Consider the following 20,743-nt stretch of genomic DNA (forward strand, 5'->3'; position numbering starts at 1 on the left):
AGTTAAACACAGACATTTGAACTTTTTTTTAATAAACCATTTTTTAATATTATTTTTTAACAACTATTACTAACAGGTTGAAAAAATACTCTTAATTTCTGTTATAGCAACTATAATGTAAATGAAATGTAACTTAATTTTCTTCTAAAATTTTGTTTGTTGGAAACCCTGAAGGCTCTCTTTTAGTTACCATTATTTGCTGTACTGACCATTAAGACTGAATATTTTGAGGACAAGCCCAATAAGCAGGAACTATTTTTCTTTATATGTATTTTCTTCTGATTTGTTGAAACTGGATGACAAATTACTCTTATTAAAAAAAAAAAAGTAGCAGAATTTTTAACATATAAGAAAGAAAAGAAACTGTGATGGCTTTGAGAAGTTTACTTGTATAAGTACAGCTACATTTTATTTCTGACTAAATAGACGTAGAGTTAAGGTTAAAGGTCAATACAGTTTCTGGTACTTTGACAAAGCTGAATACCAAAAACTGTATCAAGAAACCTAAATTTAGACTTATTTGTTTTACAGAAACTGAGACATGAAGATATCTCAATTTGTTTTAGAGATGTTTGATATCCACTATTTCAATGATAAATGTAACAGCAGCTACATACAGTGGATCTGGCAAATTTGTTCTCTATTTTGAGAAAGAGATGGATTTAGCTTCTCCATTATTTTGATAAAAAAGGGGGATCTTTGCCAAGTCTTGTCCAGCATTTCTTTTCAATCATTTGTACAGCTCCTCAAGCACATTGACAAAACAATTGATTTAAAATGGTTCCAACTTTACAGCTACTCCCTGTAATTACCCGACTTTCTCAGTTAACTCTAAAGCTACTCATACTTATCCAGGTGATATTTGTTCACTTTCAGTAAGGTTTATCTAAGCCTTCATGTCAGCCTAAGCTGTTGAAAACTCTGTTTCTCAGGCCCACTATTTTATGAGGAAGGGCAGTTTCCTCCCTTCTGTTTACCTAAAACTAGAAGGATATCTCTCTAGCATCCACCCTCAGAGACTGAGACGAGTTTGATGTCAAATTATTAATACATATGGGGATTTAGGGTGGCATTTGTTCACTCCACACTAGGAATCAAGTAACTACATAAGACTCAGAACTCGCCATACTGACATCTGAGAGATCTACATGGCTAGAGTCAGGTTAATATACATTAGGGGTTATTGGAATAAAATGGCTTAACAAGTATTTTGGTGGGCACGATTATAAGTATCTCAATAAGTGTATTTTTTTCTAACTTGACTTTTAAATAAAACTGTTCAACACTTTTTTCTAATCAGATAAATGTAAAAATGCACATTGGCAGCAAGGAACTGATTGACAGGAAAATATATTTTAAATTATTTTTCCTAATTAATATTGTCATTCTGAATTTACCATTACAGTATGTGCCATTCCAAGTTTACAGTCTCCTAGACTGGATTTCTATATTGGTGTTCCTACTGCCTTTTAGTAAGAAGACGAGCAGTATCAATTTTAATTAATATTTTCATTTTATGATATGTCACAAAGTTTTTCTATGGAGAAAGGCAAAAACAGGCATGAAAAAATTACTTCTTACGTCACATTGTGTAAATATCTATGCTATTAGCTTGTTTGCTCTGTAGATGTCATTCTTTTCAGATGCTAGCTGACAGAATCTAGCTGATTTTTTTTTCAGTTTTTACAGTTCACTATATCTGGCGGCCACAAGATGTACAAAAGCAATAAAAATTAAAGGAGGAAATTTTGTTTTAGTGTTACAAATGACTGGTTTCTCTCACCTCTTATATATGCATGTGGATTCCATATGAATTAAATCAATACCCAGGGCACATATACCTTGTGTCACTCAATAGACCCTGCTGTCAGCTCTGCACATTACAATACCCCTCAGTATGTCTCCTCTGAATATCATCTTGGGGGCTGAGTAGGTGACTCAATAGGTCTTTGATAAACCAGCAATAAGGTATTAACTGGTTTATAATCTGACTAATGGCTGTATCTATACTTGTGGATTATAAACTGCCCAGAATCATCACCAAGAAATAATCTGATCCCCAAACCCCACAGGTCCTTGAGAAGCTGGTGTCCTGCAGTATCCCTCAGAGAATCTTCCCGGACACCAACATTTAGGTTGTAACTGGAAAGACAGGGAATCATAGAATGGAAAAGAACTCTAAGACCATTGAGTTTGACCATTAACCCAACACTGCCATGTTCACCACTAAACCATGTTTCCAAGTGCCACATCTGGACATTCTTTGAAGGCTTCCAAAGATGGTGATTCCCCCACTTCCCTGGGCAACCAGTTCCAATGTTTGACAACCCTGCCTGTGGCAAAAGTTTTCCTAATATCCAATCTAAACCTCCCCTGGTGCAACTTGAGGCAGTTTTGTCCTGTCCTGTCACTTGTGTCCTGGGAGAAAAGACCAACACCCACCTGGCTGCAACCTCCTCTCAGGTAGTTCTAGGGCAGTTCAGGCTAAACACCCACAGCTCCATCATCCACTCCACATGAGGCTTGTGCTCCAGACCCTTCCACCAGCTCCACTGCCCTTCCCTGGACTCACTTCAGCAGCTCCAACCAGACTGGTCCAGTTTCAGTGTTTCCTGTGAGTGATTTGTGCCTCCATGCAGGTAGCTCTTGTTCCTGCTCATCCTCCTCCTGTTTTCCTTCCTAACACTTCTAACCAAGCCCCTTTAGCAGATTTGTAGGTCTGCTGCTTCCCTACCCCACATGAAATGAATCACTTTCCCACTGCATTTGGCTGCTACTATCTGAGCAGCAAAAGATGACTTTTAAGGAAGTTTTCTTGACAGCTGCTTCATTTTACTGTTAGTTGCTTGGGGTTGAGATTAATCATTTCTACATAAGATGTCAACAGTGGATGTATGTATGGTCAGTCTTCGCGAACGAAGATTTTTGGGAAAGGTCTTATACCTTTCAAGCCTGCGCAAGGGATGTCAACAGTATGTTACTATTATGAACCTCCTTACCCTTGCTGCCTGACCTGCGCAGAGTGGTGCACCTCTCATGAGTACAAGCACTTCTAATCATGATGGGGTGAAGGCAAGAGAAGGGGAATGTTGGGGGTTTCTTCTTTTTCTGGCTATCATCTTAAACTAGCAAATTCACTTCATAGAAGACAATTAATCATCTTATATTATCCCAATTTTAAATCATGTACCACTGAGAGCTGTGCCAAAGGCACATCATTTCAGTTAGAAGTGTATTTGTGCAGACTGACAGGAAATGTTGGATTTTTCAAGTTTTTATACTCACATTTTAACCATATTTGTGCGTGTATACACACTTCACATTGATACAGTTAAACATTCCCCGATTCAATTTTTCATGTTTCTTAAAATACTACTTTCATGCAAATCATACACATATGAAAATATATTTGAAAGACATCTCTGATCTCTGTAATAAAATTGTCTATGCAAATATAGGAGCAAAAAACCATTTCATTCTGTTTAAAACAAGAAGCCATACCAGATATATAATCTTCATCCTATGCGTATTTGAATTTCTACTCAATACTTCAACTTAGACATTTGTATATAAGGAAAAGGTAAATGTACTTTCAAAAAAAAGATGAAGGCTTCTAAAATAGGAGGTCTGAATTGTTTACCCAATGAAAAAACCACTGAATTCTTATTAAATGTGAAATCAGTGCAGATGGTTGTTTTCGTCCAACCCACTGCCTTTCACAGTCTTTGAAGCTAAATTGCAATTCCAGAAACGATCCAGATACACTTACTTTTTCAGAGACTAAAAATTAAGTAGATTTGAAATACCTGCTCAGGCAGGTGTACATTGGAAAAAAAAATTACAACATTGCAGTAAAACTAAAATATCCAAGTGAAGTTTAGCAGAGACAATCACAAGAAAAATCAGGCAGCAAAATGAGGGTTCATTTCAGACAACAAAGTTGGGAAGAAAGAAAAAAATAGGTTTGAAATATATGGCAATATATCATGAACTTAGATCTGTTACCCTAGATCTTTCAGCTGCTGAAGTCAGGGCATGAACAAGTGTTATCAACAAAACTCTGAAAACTCTTCTAAGTCATGAAATCTCATTCTGTATCCAATCTAGCTCACTGTTAAATCCTTTAGCTGAACCAAGTCAAGCTGTAAGGAGACATTCCATCTGCACTGAGTCATAGAATTGTTAGGGTTGGAAGGGACCTCTGTAAATCACTCCATCCTACCCCACTGCCAAGGCAGGATCACGTAGAGCAGTTGACACAGGAATGCCTCCAGGTGGGTTTGGAATGTCCCTAGAGAGGGAGATTACATGACCAACCTGGGCAGCCTTGTTCCAGTGCTCTGCCATCCTCACTGGAAAGAAGTTCTTCCTCATGTTGAGGTGGAACTTGTGTTTTAACTTATGGCCATTACTCTTTGTGTTTTTTGCTGGGCACCACTGAAAAGCATCTGTCACCATCCTCTTGACATCCACTTTTGAAATATTTGTATGTATTGGTGAGGTCCCCTCTCAGTCTTCTCTTCTCTATACTAAACAGGCCTAGCCCTCACAGTCTCCCCTCATAAGGGAGATGCTCCAGACCCCCTCATCATCTTTGTGACCTCCACTGGACCCTCTCCAGTAGCTCCTCGTCTATCTTGAACTGTGAAGACCAGAATTGAACACAACACTCCAGGTGTGGCCTCACTAGGGTTGAGTACAGGAGAGGATCACCTCCCTCAATCTGCTGACCACCCTTCCCAGTGCACCCCAGGAGAACATTGGCCCTCCTGACCACGAGGACACACTGCTGGTCAACTTGTCACCCACCAAAACTTTCCAGTTATAGTTTAACCCTGCTGTTCTGGAGTAATGTAAGAGCATCAAGGTATGGTTTCTTTCACTAATTTCACAAATCTTGCCTAAATCTTTCTCGTCATTTAAAAAAAATAATAAAACCAACTAAACAAAAACCCAACAGATTTGCTTGAAACCCAATTCTCATGGATCTAGAGAAGGGTGCTAATAATGATGGGGTTGCAGGTTTGATCCCTGTACAGGCCATTCACTTAAGAGTTGGACTTGATGGTCCTTGTGTGTTCCTTCCAACTTTTGTAGCTCCTGTAACTATTTGAAACATAAAGATTATGTATTAGTCATTAGAGTGAAGTTATCAAACTAAGGGTAGAATTCACATCCAGAAGTCTGGATTAAATTAGACACTGGGTTAAAAATTTAATGGGGAACTGAACTGGTATTGAAGGTGTATGTGTACTCACCAGCTGCCCTTTCTTTTTGTCTCTCACACACAGAGGGAAAGCTCTGTTTCTACAATCAGTACACACAGAAGCACAAAGCCTTGAGAGGTGGTGATGGAGAATACAGAGATATTGGAACAGTTAAAAAAAAAGAAAGATAAAGACGCTTAATAGAAAGGCAGGATCAGAAGCAGGAAAAAAGAGCAGTTAGCAGGGAGAGCTAAAGTAGAGAAATCTGAGAAACAAGGGTGTGTCTCACAGAAAAAAAGAAAATAAAATGTTTCAGAAATATTTGAATAAGCGTAAGAAAAGGCAAGACTATAAACCATTGAAAACAATCATTGTTTAAAGCTAGGTCAAAACCTTAAGGAAGTGGATCATGATAGTTTTGTCATGATCATGGAACATAATACATTTTATTATGTCCTTCCTATAGGTTGGGAAGAGGTGAAGGGGAGAGGGTGTTTTAAGAAACCTGACTCATTGAAGACATATATAGGTGAAGAAGAATAATATCCCCAACACAATTTTTTAAGACCACTTCACTTTTAAATGTTAGTGTTGCTACTCTTATTTGAAGTAGACACAAATTTAATGTCAAATCTTCTTCTCTCAAGAATGCTACCACAGCATGATTTATAGTAAACATTATTACTATTGCTAAGTTTGAGTACAATGCTCAGAAAAATTAGAACACAAAATTATTGTTTTATTTATAAAATATTAGTAACCAAAGGGAATTCCATCTGGTTAGATATTCAAGAATCCTTAAGAGATGCTCTTTCCTAGGAATTCCAGTTTGATTTACTCATCAGTCTTGCTTACCTGATTAACTGGCTCATGAAATAAAGGAGCAGATGACATAAAAAATAAAAAAAAATCATAGGTTTTACTAGAGAATTACTTAAACTTGAAGTAGATCAAGGAGTCAAGGTTACATTGCAAATTTTCAAAACTATTAAACATATTTCTTATCTTGGTATCACTTTCTGTATAACAATATCTTCCTAGGCAAACATGCCTCTCCTTCTAGATTTTCCTATTATTATATCATTCTTGTCCATTTCTGTTTCTTCCCACTCAAGTCTTTGAAAGTGTTTTTGGTCGTTTTCAATTATATCATCTCGGCAGACGATTTTTCCATAAGGGATCAGCACTACAGGCTGGGGACAGAGCGGCTGGAGAGCAGCCAGGCAAAAAGGGACCTGGGAGTTTGACAGGAAGCTGAAGAGGAGCCAGCAGTGTGCCCAGGTGGCCAAGAGGGCCAATGGCATCCTGGCCTGGATCAGGAGCTGTGAGGCCAACAGGTGCAGGGAAGTGATTCTTCCCCTGGACTCAACGCTGGTGAGGCCACACCTGGAGTGCTGTGTCCAGTTCTGGGCCCCTCAGGTCAGGAAGGATATTGAGGTGCTGGAGCAGGTCCAGAGAAGAGCAACAAGGATGGTGAAGGGACTCAAGCACAAGTGCTATGAGGAGAGGCTGAGGGAGCTGGGGTTGTTTAACCTGGAGAAGAGGAGGCTCAGGGGAGACCTCATCACTCTCTACAGCTCCCTGAAAGGAGGTTGTAGCCAGGTGGGGGTTGGTCTCTTTTCCCAGGCAGCTCTCAGTAAGACAAGAGGGCATGGTCTTAAGCTGTGCCAGGGGAAGTTTAGGTTAGATATTAGGAAGAAATTCTTTCCAGAGAGAGTAATCAGGCATTGGAATGGGTTGCCCAGGGAAGTGGTGGATTCTCCGTCCCTGGAGGTTTTTCAGATGAAATTGGAGGTGGCACTCAGTGCCATGGTCTAGTAACCACAGTGGGGTTGGATCAAGGGTTGGACTTGATGATCTCGGAGGTCCCTTCCAACCCAGGTGATTCTATGATTCTATGATTCTATGAAATCAATACTTCCCAACTTTTCAGTTTCTTCAAGAAACTGTCATCTTCCAGTGCTGCACAAAACTTTTGACTCTTAATTATGTCATGTTTCTATTATTAATCAATAGTCAAACATGACAGTCAGATAGTCAGACATGAATATACATATGTGTGGAACTGGAAGAGCTTCTCAACTGGAAAAACTTGTTTAAAAAGACAGTATCTATCAATACCTGCCCTCTTGGACTAATCAAAAAGCTGTCAGAAATACGATAGATACATCATTTTTACATAAAATACACCAAATGCATTTGACCTATTAGGAAAAGTGACAACAAAAATGTTCATGAGCACTAAATTTTGTAATTCTTTCTTCATTGAGAATGCAGTGGGCTATTTTTGTCATTTTGTAAATGACACTGAAATGGGAAGCCTGTTATTTTGCTACTAGATTTTTCTGCTTTGATTAGAAAACGGCAGCTCATTAGCTCCTCTTCCTCTATATGTCCCCATCACCACTCTGAAGAATGCCAGCACTTGAAATAGGACATTTTTATTTTTTTTCCCCAACTCAAGTGCATTTTGCCTTTGGACTTCACACAAAATTAATTATAATTTTCCCTTCTAATCTCTACTACATCATTAGAACTCTGAGACTGGGAATCTGTTTTCTCTAACAAATGGCTAAATGCCAAACACCAGTGGCATTTTAAAATGGAACTGAGTAAATGCAGCAAAACACATTCGCCTTCTCTGGCATTTACCTTCTGGTTTTTTCCTTGTGTTTCTGAGAATGTCCTCTAGAATGACTTTACTTGCATTAACTTTTTCTCTGACTAAGAAAGAAGGAGGTATTTTAATAAGAGCAGAGCTTTCATGAGGGAGCATATGGAAAAACCCAACAAGAGTATACACAGACATGGAGCCACTCATCCAAGTGTTTTGGTTAGCCACTGATCACTTAGGATTTTCATTCCCAGCCTACCTTAACTGACATATCTGTTTTTTCACCTTTCACAGATAATCCAACAGAAATGAGCTCTAGAACGTCCCCTCAGGGTAGCTCAATATTACAGAAAGTATCAGAAAAGTAGGACAAAGTTGAGGGCTCTTTACAGGGCTCTACCTCTAGATATTTCTCTTTCATGAAGGGAGGCACCACCTCAACACTTTTGCTCTGTGAAAAGCTGCTGCACTTCAGCACAAAGCTGTGATCCCCCAATTATTCCTTAAATCTTTTCGCTCTCTCCTTTTTGGTACCGGGGACTGAAGCAGGGAGGAAAACAGGGAATGTATAGAGAGGCATTTAGCTCATGGCCCATGGCCTTGTTTGACTTTACAACTAAGAACCTCTGCACACTGAAGGAGAGTGACATGATGGAAGGCTCCAGAACATTGCAACATTTTTTCTTACTCCAGGGAGCATATTGATACTCCTTTTGCAGTTGCATCAAATTAAAAGCAACAGAGCAGCTCCACAGCATTCAGGAAAGTGTTCCTCAAATGGTAAAACAGTAGCACATCTTAGCCAAGAATAGAGACCTAACAGCTGACACAGCTAGTAGATTTGGATGAACATCTAATACCTATTGATTAGACAAACAGATAAGTGTGGATTGTGCATGACACTCAAAAAGCAATCGGGTTTAGAAGGGCCAAAGGAGTCTTTTAAGCAAATAATTACTTATAAAAGGAATAAGCTTTTTTTCATCACCATATTCCTCCTGAAAGAATACATAATCTGGCCAGATATTGATTTCTTACCAATGCCAAGGGATAAAGTCTTTAACACTTTTATGGAATTTCTGTGCAGCATCTGTTGACCTTCTCTGTTCTTTACTCTGGTTAATAGAATTAAACCACCGTGGTTTTCAGATAAACTACAGGAATAAGGAAAGGTTAAAGGGGGGTTGCTAGTAAGTTGTAAGGTTTTTTATGTTTTGGGTTTTTTTAGTCCTTTTAGTAACTGAGAGTTTAGTTATTTTATCCAAGAAATCAAAACTGTTATACAAACTGTATCTGGCTTGTTGAATACAGGAAAGAAAGAAAGCCTGAAGAACAAGTAAACAAGGTCTGAGGTAGTCACATAAATAGCAACTTGTCAATGACAATTAAAACCTAATTATTCCTGATAGCAGTACTGCTCTTTCTCAAGGGTATAAAGAGCACTTAGTTTGCATTCTGAACATGAGTTCAAATATAACTTCATATATTCTGTGGGAATTAAGAAGGTATAGATTGTTCAGAGCACTGATGAAAAGAAGACAAAAAGTGTAAATTAAACAAACAGTAGCCCAAGCACTGCCATTGTGAAATCCTCTTCGAATTAGCAGGAGTATAAGCCAAGGAAAAATACATTACCATACTTACATACATGCATGCTTCATTCTAATTTTGAAGAGTCAAGACATTCAAAGTGTGTGAAAATACTCAATAAACCATATATAGAGGTTTCCATTCAGATATTTCCAATCAAGTAGGAAGAAAAAGAGTTTATCAAAGTTATTGTAGTAAACTAGAAGGCAGTTCTGAACAAAACCTTCTCCTCTTAGATCACATTGATAAATGCTCTCATTAACCTTAATCTCAACAAGGTTAATTTAAATGATACCCAACAGCACTAAGATCTGCCTTATTAAAAGGACAGTGATAAACTGAAAGGTTGCTGTATTCATTAGAAAACAAAGCTTGTTTTGTTTGGTTTCAACTGGGAAAAACTGATTTATGTTATTATTGTTTTAGTGCCTAGGCAATTGTATTAAATTAAATTAAAACTCCTACGTACTATTTGCCTTTCATTGTCACCTTTTTCCTTTATTGTCTCCAACATACTGAAATTCCTTGTTACTCTGTTGCTCCTGACCATTGTCAGACATATAATATACACCTTAATTTACATTTGTAAACAGTGTGTTTGAAATAAAATATCTAAAAAATGCGAAGAGCAGAATGAAAAGAAAAACACAACATTTAATTGTTAGTTACTTTACACTACGACCTCATCAAATCCCACTCCAGGTTATAGGACTATATAAAATACATGTCAATGCTTTTATTGTCCATGTACCTTTCAAGAAACACCTATGTTTCATTCTTTAATTATTACAACACATTATATTCAGATCACTGATACAGGGGAGATTCACTTAATGTTTCAACAAACTGATAGGATCCATATCCACAGGTCATGAAGGCCCATGTGTTTCAGAAACGAAAGATGAAGCTCTTAAAATTGTTATTGATCAAAAAATTTAGATTAAAAGCTAAATCATAGTCCTTAAAGCTCTTCAGAGCTTTTATGAACAAACTGTCAAGGCTCCTAGAAACTGCATCTTGACGCACTCACAGGAATCCCATTTTCAGGTACTTATCTTGCAAAGCAAGCTCCCCCCAAGGAAGCACAGAGGGGCTGCTCTCCCACAAGCCAACAGGATTTTCAGCAAACAATATCTACTCTGTTTTCAAAGAAGAAGGGTGCTCCTCCACCTAGCAAAAATACCCAATCTTTACCTCTCAAAAATGGATTCAAAAGACATCTTGTTCTGTGATTATGATTTTCATTTTTTAACCTATGTTGCTGTGCTGGTTTTGGGTGGGGTAGTTCATTTTCTTCACAGGGGCTGGTATGGGGCTGTGTTTGTGCTGAAAACAGTGTTGATAACACGAGGATGTTTTCATCCCTGCTGAGTAGGGCTTCCACAGAGCCAATGCTTTTTCTGCTCCTCACACCATCCTGACAGCGAGTGGACTGCAGGGTGCACAAGAAGTTGGGAGCAAACACAATCAGGACAGCTGATCCCAACTGGGAGCCCTGCTTTCCTGGCAACGGCTGAGCATCTGCCTGTCCATGGGAAGTGTTGGATGAAAACCTTGTTTTGCTGTGCCTGCATGAATGTCTTTTGCTTTGCCTGTTAAACTGTCTTTATATCAATCTGCAAGTTTTCTTATTTTTACCCTTCCGATCCCCCAATCCCACCAAGATGGAGCAAGCGAGCGTCTGTGTGGGGCTGAGTTGCTGACTGGGGTTAAACCACAGCAGTTGTCATTCTTCTTGATGATTTTCTGATCCCCTTGTAGGTCCTAATGCTTCTTGGTCTGAAATATGTTCAGTTGTAGGCACTGGCTATTAGTAGAGGAGTGTGTTATGCATTTCTCTCAGTATTCTAGGAAGTATGCTGCCCTATAGTTTTCCTAAGTATCTGAAAAGATACCAGACACATTCCAAGTCTTCCAGTTAAAGAATTAGACCACTGCAAGTAAAACGGAGTGCTTGTGTAACTATCATATATCACAATTCACAATCATAATAAATCACAATCATAATAAATGCATCAGTCAAAGAAATGGCGATTGCTTGTAGTGAGTGTTCTAGAATCAGTTTTTCCTATCATTACTTTATGTGGTAAAAATTTCCAATTATCTATTCACACTCTTCATTTATAATTTGTTTCGGTTGAAGAACCGTATCTATGACTTATTCAGATTATATATGTTTTCCTGACAAGTAAAAGTCTTTGGCAGCAGAATGGAACTGGCTGAGAGGTATTCATTGCTAATTTTCCTTATATTCTCACTCACAATCAAGACAACCTTTATTAGGCTTCAAATACCAATACTATTTTAGAAACAGAACTTACTGATTTCAGAGGCCAGAGTTTAAGCCCTGTTGAGTCAGACAATACCAGATCACAGCTTCAGATAGGGATTTTGAAGCTATTCTCAAGTGCAATTTTACAGACAGCTAAAGGTTCACAAACCATCAGGAAATACCCTTCAGATCTCTCAAAATGCAGTATGGTAGTAACTGGGCTTGGGTCAGCAGGTTGAGGATGCTGTTTAATCCTGTCATTTATGGTCTCTTTTGAAAGTGGACACTCGTGACAGTGAAAGTTTTGATCGTCTCTGAATACTCCTTTACATGAAAGAACAGAAGAGACTGTGGCTTTCCAGCCTAGACCCATTTTTTTCTTTAGCTGGGCAAGAACCATTTGCTTGAAAGCAAATTTGGATCAAAATCGGATGTGAGACTAAGGAAAAAGAAAATGAGCAAAAAGCATGAAGGTTCTTAGACATGGCAATATGGTATTTCCCTTTAAGATTCCAGTTGTTTAAATGCCTGGAAAAAATGTTCCTTACTCCAACCTACTGCACATACCAAATGTTAAGCTTTGTTATACATAGGCACAGCAGGCTTCTCCATTGCTAACAGTTAAACTCTTTTTTTCCTTAAAGAAGCAATCCTAAACCCCAGGATTCCTTACATTGCCTGCTCCAGACAATCCAGCAGCTTCCTAGTCAGAAAATCTCAAGATTACATAAAAAAATCAACATTTCACTGCATAAGATCTATTTTGTCCTTCACAAGCCAGTGCTGGCAGCTTGGATAGAAAGGAACCTCATCTTATAGTCTCCTCTGTTTTGGTGGGGTTTTTTGTTGTGTTTTTTCTTTCTTTCTTTGTTTGTTTTTCTGATTTCTCCAAATTAGAGGAATTCCATTATGATAAAACGTAGCGTCACAGATCCTTATACACAGTTCTATAGTATTCTGTGTAGAACTACAGGAAAGGACACAGGATTTTCAAGCAGGAAAAGGCAAAGGCGAACAGAGGAGTAATATAATCATTAGTATAATAATAGAAGGGATAATATAATCATCAGCAAAGTAAGAGATTCCTTTAAATTTTTCATTTCATGAAATTATTCTCTCTGATTTTTTTAAAATAAATGGGAAATATATTTTCCATTTGCCATTGACAAAGAGATCAAATTGGCTTGCTTTCTACATTAATGACTTAATGCTGGCATTACTGTCTAGGTTATTATTAAAGTCTGTACTTTGATAGAAGCTAGTTTCCTATTTTGTTATGTATTCTATCAATATAATGTACACAAACATCTCATCTAGCAAGTACATGACTAATTAGGCAGAAATACATGCATTCAATATATTATGTAATTAGCTGTGCAAGCCTCTAGTTATGATCAATAAGCAATTTGAGTAATCATTCATCTGTGCATTAAAATACAGTAAGTACAGAGATGATTTCAAGCCCCTCTTCTACGTATATACTACTGGGAGAAGAGAGAAAGGTCCTTCCTCTCAGTAATGTCTTCAGTCTTCCACTACTTAATATGCTTATTAAAAAACACAATGATTGACAATATAATGATGACTAGAAAGAAGTCAAGGTCAAAAATCTACAGATCTTCCTGCCCCATTCCCCTCTTCTTTCCTTCCTGTTGTGTAATGAGCTACTATTTATCTTCACTCCTGAAATACAGAAGTAAAAGCATCCACAAAACATGAGTTTGTATTCCTTTTGTATAGAAAGCTTTGTCTTAGGAAAGAGAAAGAAAATGAAAAGTTGGTACAAGTTCAATTGTTACTTATTCTAAAAATACATTAATAAAAGGAAGAAAAAGCTTTTAAAAATTCAAACTAAAATAGTTTTTTGCTCCAGACAGCAAAAATCAAAACTGGGGGAACATGAGAGTTCCTTAGAAGTCTTTGGTCTTTAAGATGATGAAGTTGGCATAATCATATTCAGAGAAAACAAAGTTATTTAGACTAGATTTTGAGCCCCAAAAGAAATATATAATCAATGATGTACTAAAAACATCTGAAACAAGATAAGCACATGACTATCTGATCACCGATGTCAACGTCATTCAGGTAAATTCAAATTATATGCAGTAAATGATCTAGATGAGTCCATTCCTCAGATAATATCTTTGAAAAAATCAATTTGACAAAGTCCTGGATGGTCTTAAAGTCAACAAACAAAACATCCCTTTCACGATGATATATTTTGAGACTTATTGATTAACTCTCTTACTGAAAACACTTGTGGCTCATTTTTTGACGTGGACAAATAAATTATGCATGTAGACCACTGAGTGTGTGTAAGTGCTACACACACTAAGAAGTGCTTAGGCTGTCAAGAAGAAAAAGTGTCTGTGCATTTTACATTTTATAGTCATATTACAGAAGAGGTTTATTAAGAGTAACAAATTAATGGCCTGACAGTGCAGAATTGTTCCCTTCAGTATTGTATGTTTTGGAACATGTTACACAAGCCAGTTACAAAAGTGTTAAGTGACAGGACCATCATCATTTTCCCTTGGGAGATTATTCCTCATATTTTTTTGACAGGAATTGTTTTTATCCCTCACATTAAATCTATTTTTCCTCCTCTTATTAAGTACACTCAGCTTTTAATATTTGAGTCTTGAAAAGAACATCCATCTGTGATTTTACACTCTTTCAAGAGTTGCAAAGTCTTTCTGTATGTCTCCTTTATTGCTCTTTGGTCCTGTTGTGCAAATTTAATCCCAGACATCTTTGTGACTGTCAAGTCAATGGCTTCATTCTTGGTGGGATGTCACTGTGATCTGGATGATCCACATACCAAAAGCTGTTTTACTTCTGTATTCTTTCAGAGCTTAGGGAGAGGGGGAAAATTTTAAAAACCCCTACCTTTGGTTATTAGTAGCTCTTTTTTATTGTTGTTGTTGCTCTTTCTCTAAGAGAATGAGGAAGGATGTTTGTTTTCAATTGAGTAAATAAATCAAGTGTTTTGCTGTAATGTTTTCATCATCTATAATTACTTTCCTAACTCTGCAACAGAACAAAAAGGCTTCTTGCTTTGGATATACTAATCAATGTTCTTCTTAATATTAGCAAATTGCTCCTCAAGTTTTCACTTATTTCCCAATTTCCTTTTTTCATTGAACTCGTACTGTTTATATGCTTTTCTATTGCACTGCTCACTAGAGTTTTGAGACACTTTGCTCTATATTTCTCTATATATTGTCACTTAACTACAGGGATTTTTGCCTTTCTTGCACCTGCCTGATCCATGTAGGGACACTGTAGATAATATAAAAACCCATTCAAAATAAAATAACCCAAACCAATCAAACTTTACTTTGTGCAGGAAAATTTAATGTTCAGTAAAGTGGATTTGAATTTATAGTGCATTATTTCTCACTGATACTTGGTTTCCTGAAATAGAACAGAGCAGGACACAACATAGAAGTTGTTATAGACCTTTTTGAGAAAATTTGTTCTGTAATTTAGGACCACCCAGGCTTAGCAGCCATGCATTCATGAATTATATAAATTTTATTTCTATATTATAAATATTAGTTCATGTCTAGTACTGTGAATCCAGACAGAGGTCATGTTGTTGTATTAGACTTTCAGGGTTTGCAAATCTGAAGCCTATAAAAGGTCTGTCTGCATTTGTCAGTGGAATGGGTTAACAGGTCCTCACAAGGAAACCTACAGCTGTGTGGCCTTGTACAATAATTTTAACTGACCAGTAAAGTAATTTTACCCCATTCTGTGTCACATACTAACTTCCTGGAGCAGACAATCCTTACCAGCTTACAATGTGAAAAACTGAATTATAGCCACCACAGGAACCAAAGCCTTTGTGTAATAATATATGCGTAGGGGAATATAACCTCTGCTTGTGTGCAGCAAGCAGTAATTCAAAGTACCAACACACTGCCTGTCTAAATATGTGCTGATGTAAAGGAAGAAATTTGATGGATACAGTCTGCTTGCAACCCATACATTGCCTTCCTCTTCCCTCCTAGGAACCAGTGGCACTGAAACACCCGTGGCTCCCATGGTCAGATAATCAGCCCACCTCTGTGAAAAATGCAGGGCATGGATGTCCGTCTGTTTTAAAGGCACAAGCAGAGAGCTACAAACCCAAGGGACACTACTGCTTTTTTAGGCATTTCAGGGCACTTGTTATCTCTGGCTTAGGTTTGAATGAGGTTATACTTCTAAACTTAGCAGCAGGCATGGTGATTATTTTTCTTGCCACTTAATTGTCCTACAGCAAGGTTGATAGATACAGACTCCTTAAACAGACAGGAGTACAGACTACTCTGAATAAGGCACCTTATTTTATCGAGTCCTGCTCTGCTATTATTGTTCTTGGCTGCACTAATGAAAACTGGACAATTCCTACCCACTTCCATTAACTCACATTCCACAGTGTTCAGGTTCAATGTTGTCCAGCTATTCTGGTCCCTCAGTACAGAAGACTTTGACTTTCAGACTCTTTGAAGTCTTGTCACTACAGGAAACAGTAAGAAAAAAATTCAAGTAGCCAAACAGTTTCCAGTAACTTTAAAGAATAAAACTTGGGTAAAGTTCTAACTAAAATCTTACTAAAAAAGTATTTCTAATAAACTTTAACTTTTTATATCTAGTAACTTTATCTTAGCTGTCTGACACAAAACTCAGACATCCTAATGATGGACACATTTTCTATTACTCACAAAACTTCCTTTGACTCCACTTCCTCTTTCACCTGATGATCTTTACAGTATCAGTCTGAATCTCTTCCTGACACACACACACAAAAATCTCAAACCAACATTAATATATGTGGAAATTTACAATTCTCATTTCTAAGCAGCAGAATAAAGCTGGACACGTTAACATACTAAACATGAGAAGAGTACTAATGCCACTGCTAAGGATACTATTACTAAAATAGTGTCCCACATTTGGATCTGCTTTGTAGAAAGAACATTAATAAATTGTTGTATGCTTTTCAAAGACTTGCAAGAACAATTGGTAATACTGAAAACAGTACCAAAATATTGATGAAATTAAATACTTATAGAAATTTGATTGGAGGGCACCTTGTCCAACCCCTCTGCTCAAACAGGACCACCTGGAGCTGGTTTCCCAGGACTGTGTCCACATTGCTTCTGAATATCTCCAAGAAAGGAAACTCTACAGACTTTCTGGGCAACCTATCCCAGGGCTTGGTCACCCCCCCAGTGAAAAAGTCTTGCTCTGACAGTGGTTGCAAACCATATTTTTTATAAAACTCCAGTTTACTGATGCCTTTAGAAGACCTCAGATTTGTAGTCTACACAGGCTTCACATTAATGTGGAGTTCCTTTGAGTAAGCCAAAAAAAAAATAGGTCAAAAAGCTATATCTTTGAGTGGTTAAGAAGCAATTAGTATTTTATCTAAAGAGGTTTTAGTTTTATTTCAAACTACTAATAGCAGTTACGAGTTACTATTTTAAAGAGGTCCAAACTTAAAACTTTCAGAAATTTTTGTGAAAGGCCTTCACTACTCACTACAACAAAAAAGCAAGGTTGTAAAGAAGATATAAACTGTACAAAAGCAAGGATTTCAAGCTACCCAGCCACTATTCATTTTTTCCTTTAAAACGACAGGTAATTGCCAGCTAACCAGTTTTTTCTAAGTAGCATAAATCAGAACAATAGAAGTTCCATCAGTTTTGAGCTGGAAGAGCTCACTTTTCTTATAAATTCCAAACAATTACCGCATTTGTTCCATGTTTCCAGTCATAGTCAAACATTAATACAGAGATTTGCACTTCATCAATAACTAAAAAATCAGTAAATCACACACAAACATAACAGAAGACAAAAGCTGATCTGTTCTTACTGACAGGTTTGAAACCTGTGCTGTATGTTGATAAGTTTGATCCAAACTTTTGAGTTTCAACCAGTTAGCACATAAGATGTCACTCCCATTGTCATTAGTAAAGTTTGGGGTTTTTTTTAAGAAATGCTTAGCAGATTGCAATATGTATGATCCCAGAGCTTTTCCTTGAAATAAATAAATAAATAAATAAATAAAAGCCAGAGCACAAACATCTCCCGTCAAAATTAATATGATGATGGGATTTATTATCATCGCATGGCAAGAAAGCAGGAACTGTAAATGTTTATAAGCCTACGCTCACTGGAATTTCTCCACCAAAAGTGGGTGTCAGCTGCGTGGAAAGAGACAAATTGAGAAGGTTCCGTTCTGCCCTTGACGTGTGCACAGACTTTAACTTCAATTAGTGTCATTAATCAAGAGGAGAATCAGCTCCCAGGCCTACTGTAATTTGATGTTGGTGTCTCATCAGGTACCCCATGCACTGAGAAAAGACACACCCAGGCACTGACAGTGACGTATCGCCGGGCTGTTCGCTCAGTCAGATGCCATATGCTTAAACTGAGAGATAGCTGACAACCACGACAGGACATCAATTATTGTCATCCAGCCACATACCAAAACACGCACAGGCTCATCCCAGCTTCCCCACTACAAGAACTCATTAAGTGTTCCGTATTTAAAGCCCTTGCTTTTCTCCAGAGACCGCAATTAATCTAATCATAGTTGACGCAAAGGGTCGGGTCAGGCAAGGATGGAGCCTGCAAGGGCTCCTATGGTTAAGGCTGACACCACCACAACCAGCACTCTGGAAGCCACGCCTGAGAAAGCTGCTTCTACAACTTGCCCTGTTTGAATTTCAATGGAGTTTTAAAGACATACCTTGACTTTCTGAATCCACCTATAAATAAATGTGAGAGGAAGATATCTGAAAATTGTTTTACAGTCTTGCATGAGGGTGAGTTTAAAATCTGTGTGAAAACTTCAGTTGTGGTTGGTCAGAAATTCGGAACCCAGCTCATGCAGAGCACCAACCACATCCCACACTCACTGAGGCAGCAACGTGGTAAACAGGACCCAAAGCTCCATTTTTGCCCCTCTGACTGGCAATGACAGGTTAAAAATATGCAAACTCCACTCCCAAAGTCTGTTTCTCATACAAGAAGATGGTTGTTTTAAGACTTTTAGCCTGAAAACTTGATTATTACTTACCTTTCTGGAATACATTTTTACCATCATAAAAGGGTCTGAACTAGAAAGACAACTACACCACATCTCTATTCCTTTTGCTCACTGATGTGATTTCTCAGACATTAAATCAGAGCAAGCATGGAAACTGGAAGTGGCATAGATGCAAAAACCCCAACATAGAATCCATTAAAAAATACACTTAAATATTTATTTAACTGAAATAGTGACTATACATTGTAAAAACGAACCTGAGAAAATCACACAACAGAAAATATTTATAAATTTTCTGTATTGGAATAGGAAAACCTACTTCAACTTTTTTGGTTTCCCCAATGTTTTTGATGATTCTTGAGTTTCCCATTTCATTATTACCATTATTTCCACAATAAAACATATATATTGTAGCATTAATCACGGACTTGAGCATCTCAAAAACTTCAATGCTCTTGTAGCTAAAAAGCTGTTAAAAACATGATTTTTTGTAAATCATAGTGGAAAAAAGTTGGGGTTTTTTTCCTGGTGTACTCTAAACTTTCTTTCCCTAACTTATAAAATGGGACCAATTTTTATTAAATTAAATTTAATAAGTTTTGGGGAATTTTTGGCATTTGTACATTTGCACTTCAAAACTTGTGTCGACTGTTTTTAGTACTCTAGATTTAAGCAACCTATGTTCAACAGAATGAAAATGTATCTTCCACATTAGATAAAAATGCAACTTTGCATAGTATTTATATTCTTATATAAGGATTTCTTCCTTTTCCAAAATACTTGATTTAAAAGGAAACATTAATGAACTTATGCAATAAATAAACATAATTTTAAATCCTGCTTTCAAAAAGCATTTAAAGATACTTATGTGTTTGATACTATAAGGAGTGTGCCTGGTTTTAAAAAGTTCTATCTGGTACTTATTGGTACTTTTGGAATAGAAATTATTTAGAATTACACTCAGTATATACAAACAAGACATGCAGAGAAATTACTGGATACCAGTGGCATTGGCAATTGCTGCCTCCGTGGTGTGTGAAGTCATCTTGGCATTCTTATTGTGGGTCAAATTATCTCCCAAGGCAGTGCATTTGCTGTGGACTAAATCACAATTATTGCAAAGTGAAGGCAATAACTGCACAGCAGCTGAGGCTTGGGAACATACGGCCTTCAAGCAACTTCTCTGTGGATCTTAGCCCTCAGTGATATCGAAAATCCATGTGATTAAGGTTTCTTAAGGGTTTTGAAACCAGGCTTAAGTTGCCTAGTACAAAACAGGTGCTTTCAAAATGTGTAACTTTCAGTAATATTGTGGAAGCATAATTTAAAAAATGTTCTCTGCCATCTCCATAGAATTTTGTGTTTTAATCTTATATGGTTTAGTTACAATTTTGATTTTGGTGGGTTTTTTTTGTGAAATACTTGATTAAAATTATATAAAACCTATATTAAACTTTGATCATGATTTGAGAATTGAGGGTGACTAGCAATCTAGTCAGCATGTAAAGAATTAAAAAAAACCCCAAACACAATTATATGGGGTTTTTTATATCTGTGAAGGACTTTTTCTTCTGTCAGCCCTGAAAACTAAGCATGACATCTGTATGTCAGAATGGATTCTTTGTTTTTCACACCCCAGCAGTCCTGGTATTTCACTTTTATGTACTTAGTGATAGGTTCACTCTTTTTCTTTTTTTTTTTTTTTAGTGTGTATATGTGTGATTTTATTGTTAACTTTTACATTCATAAGGATGCCTGAAGTAAGCTTGAGTAAATTTGAAAAGATGCTTTTACAGAAGAGGTTTAACAGGCTATTGTTCATTTACTTTTTATTTCACTGCACACATTGAAATAGGGTAAGATTGAAGCAAAGAGGAAACATCTACAACTGTCCCTTTTCTGTGTGGAAATTCATTCTCCCATTTCAGCCTCTCCCCAGGAAGTCACTCTCTCTTGAGCACAATGCCTTCATCATTTTGACATAAAGTTCTAGGATACCTGAAACATATAACTTC

This window comes from Neopelma chrysocephalum, unplaced genomic scaffold, assembly GCF_003984885.1.
Source record: "Neopelma chrysocephalum unplaced genomic scaffold, ASM398488v2 Primary Assembly neopelma1_79, whole genome shotgun sequence".
Taxonomy (NCBI): domain Eukaryota; kingdom Metazoa; phylum Chordata; class Aves; order Passeriformes; family Pipridae; genus Neopelma; species Neopelma chrysocephalum.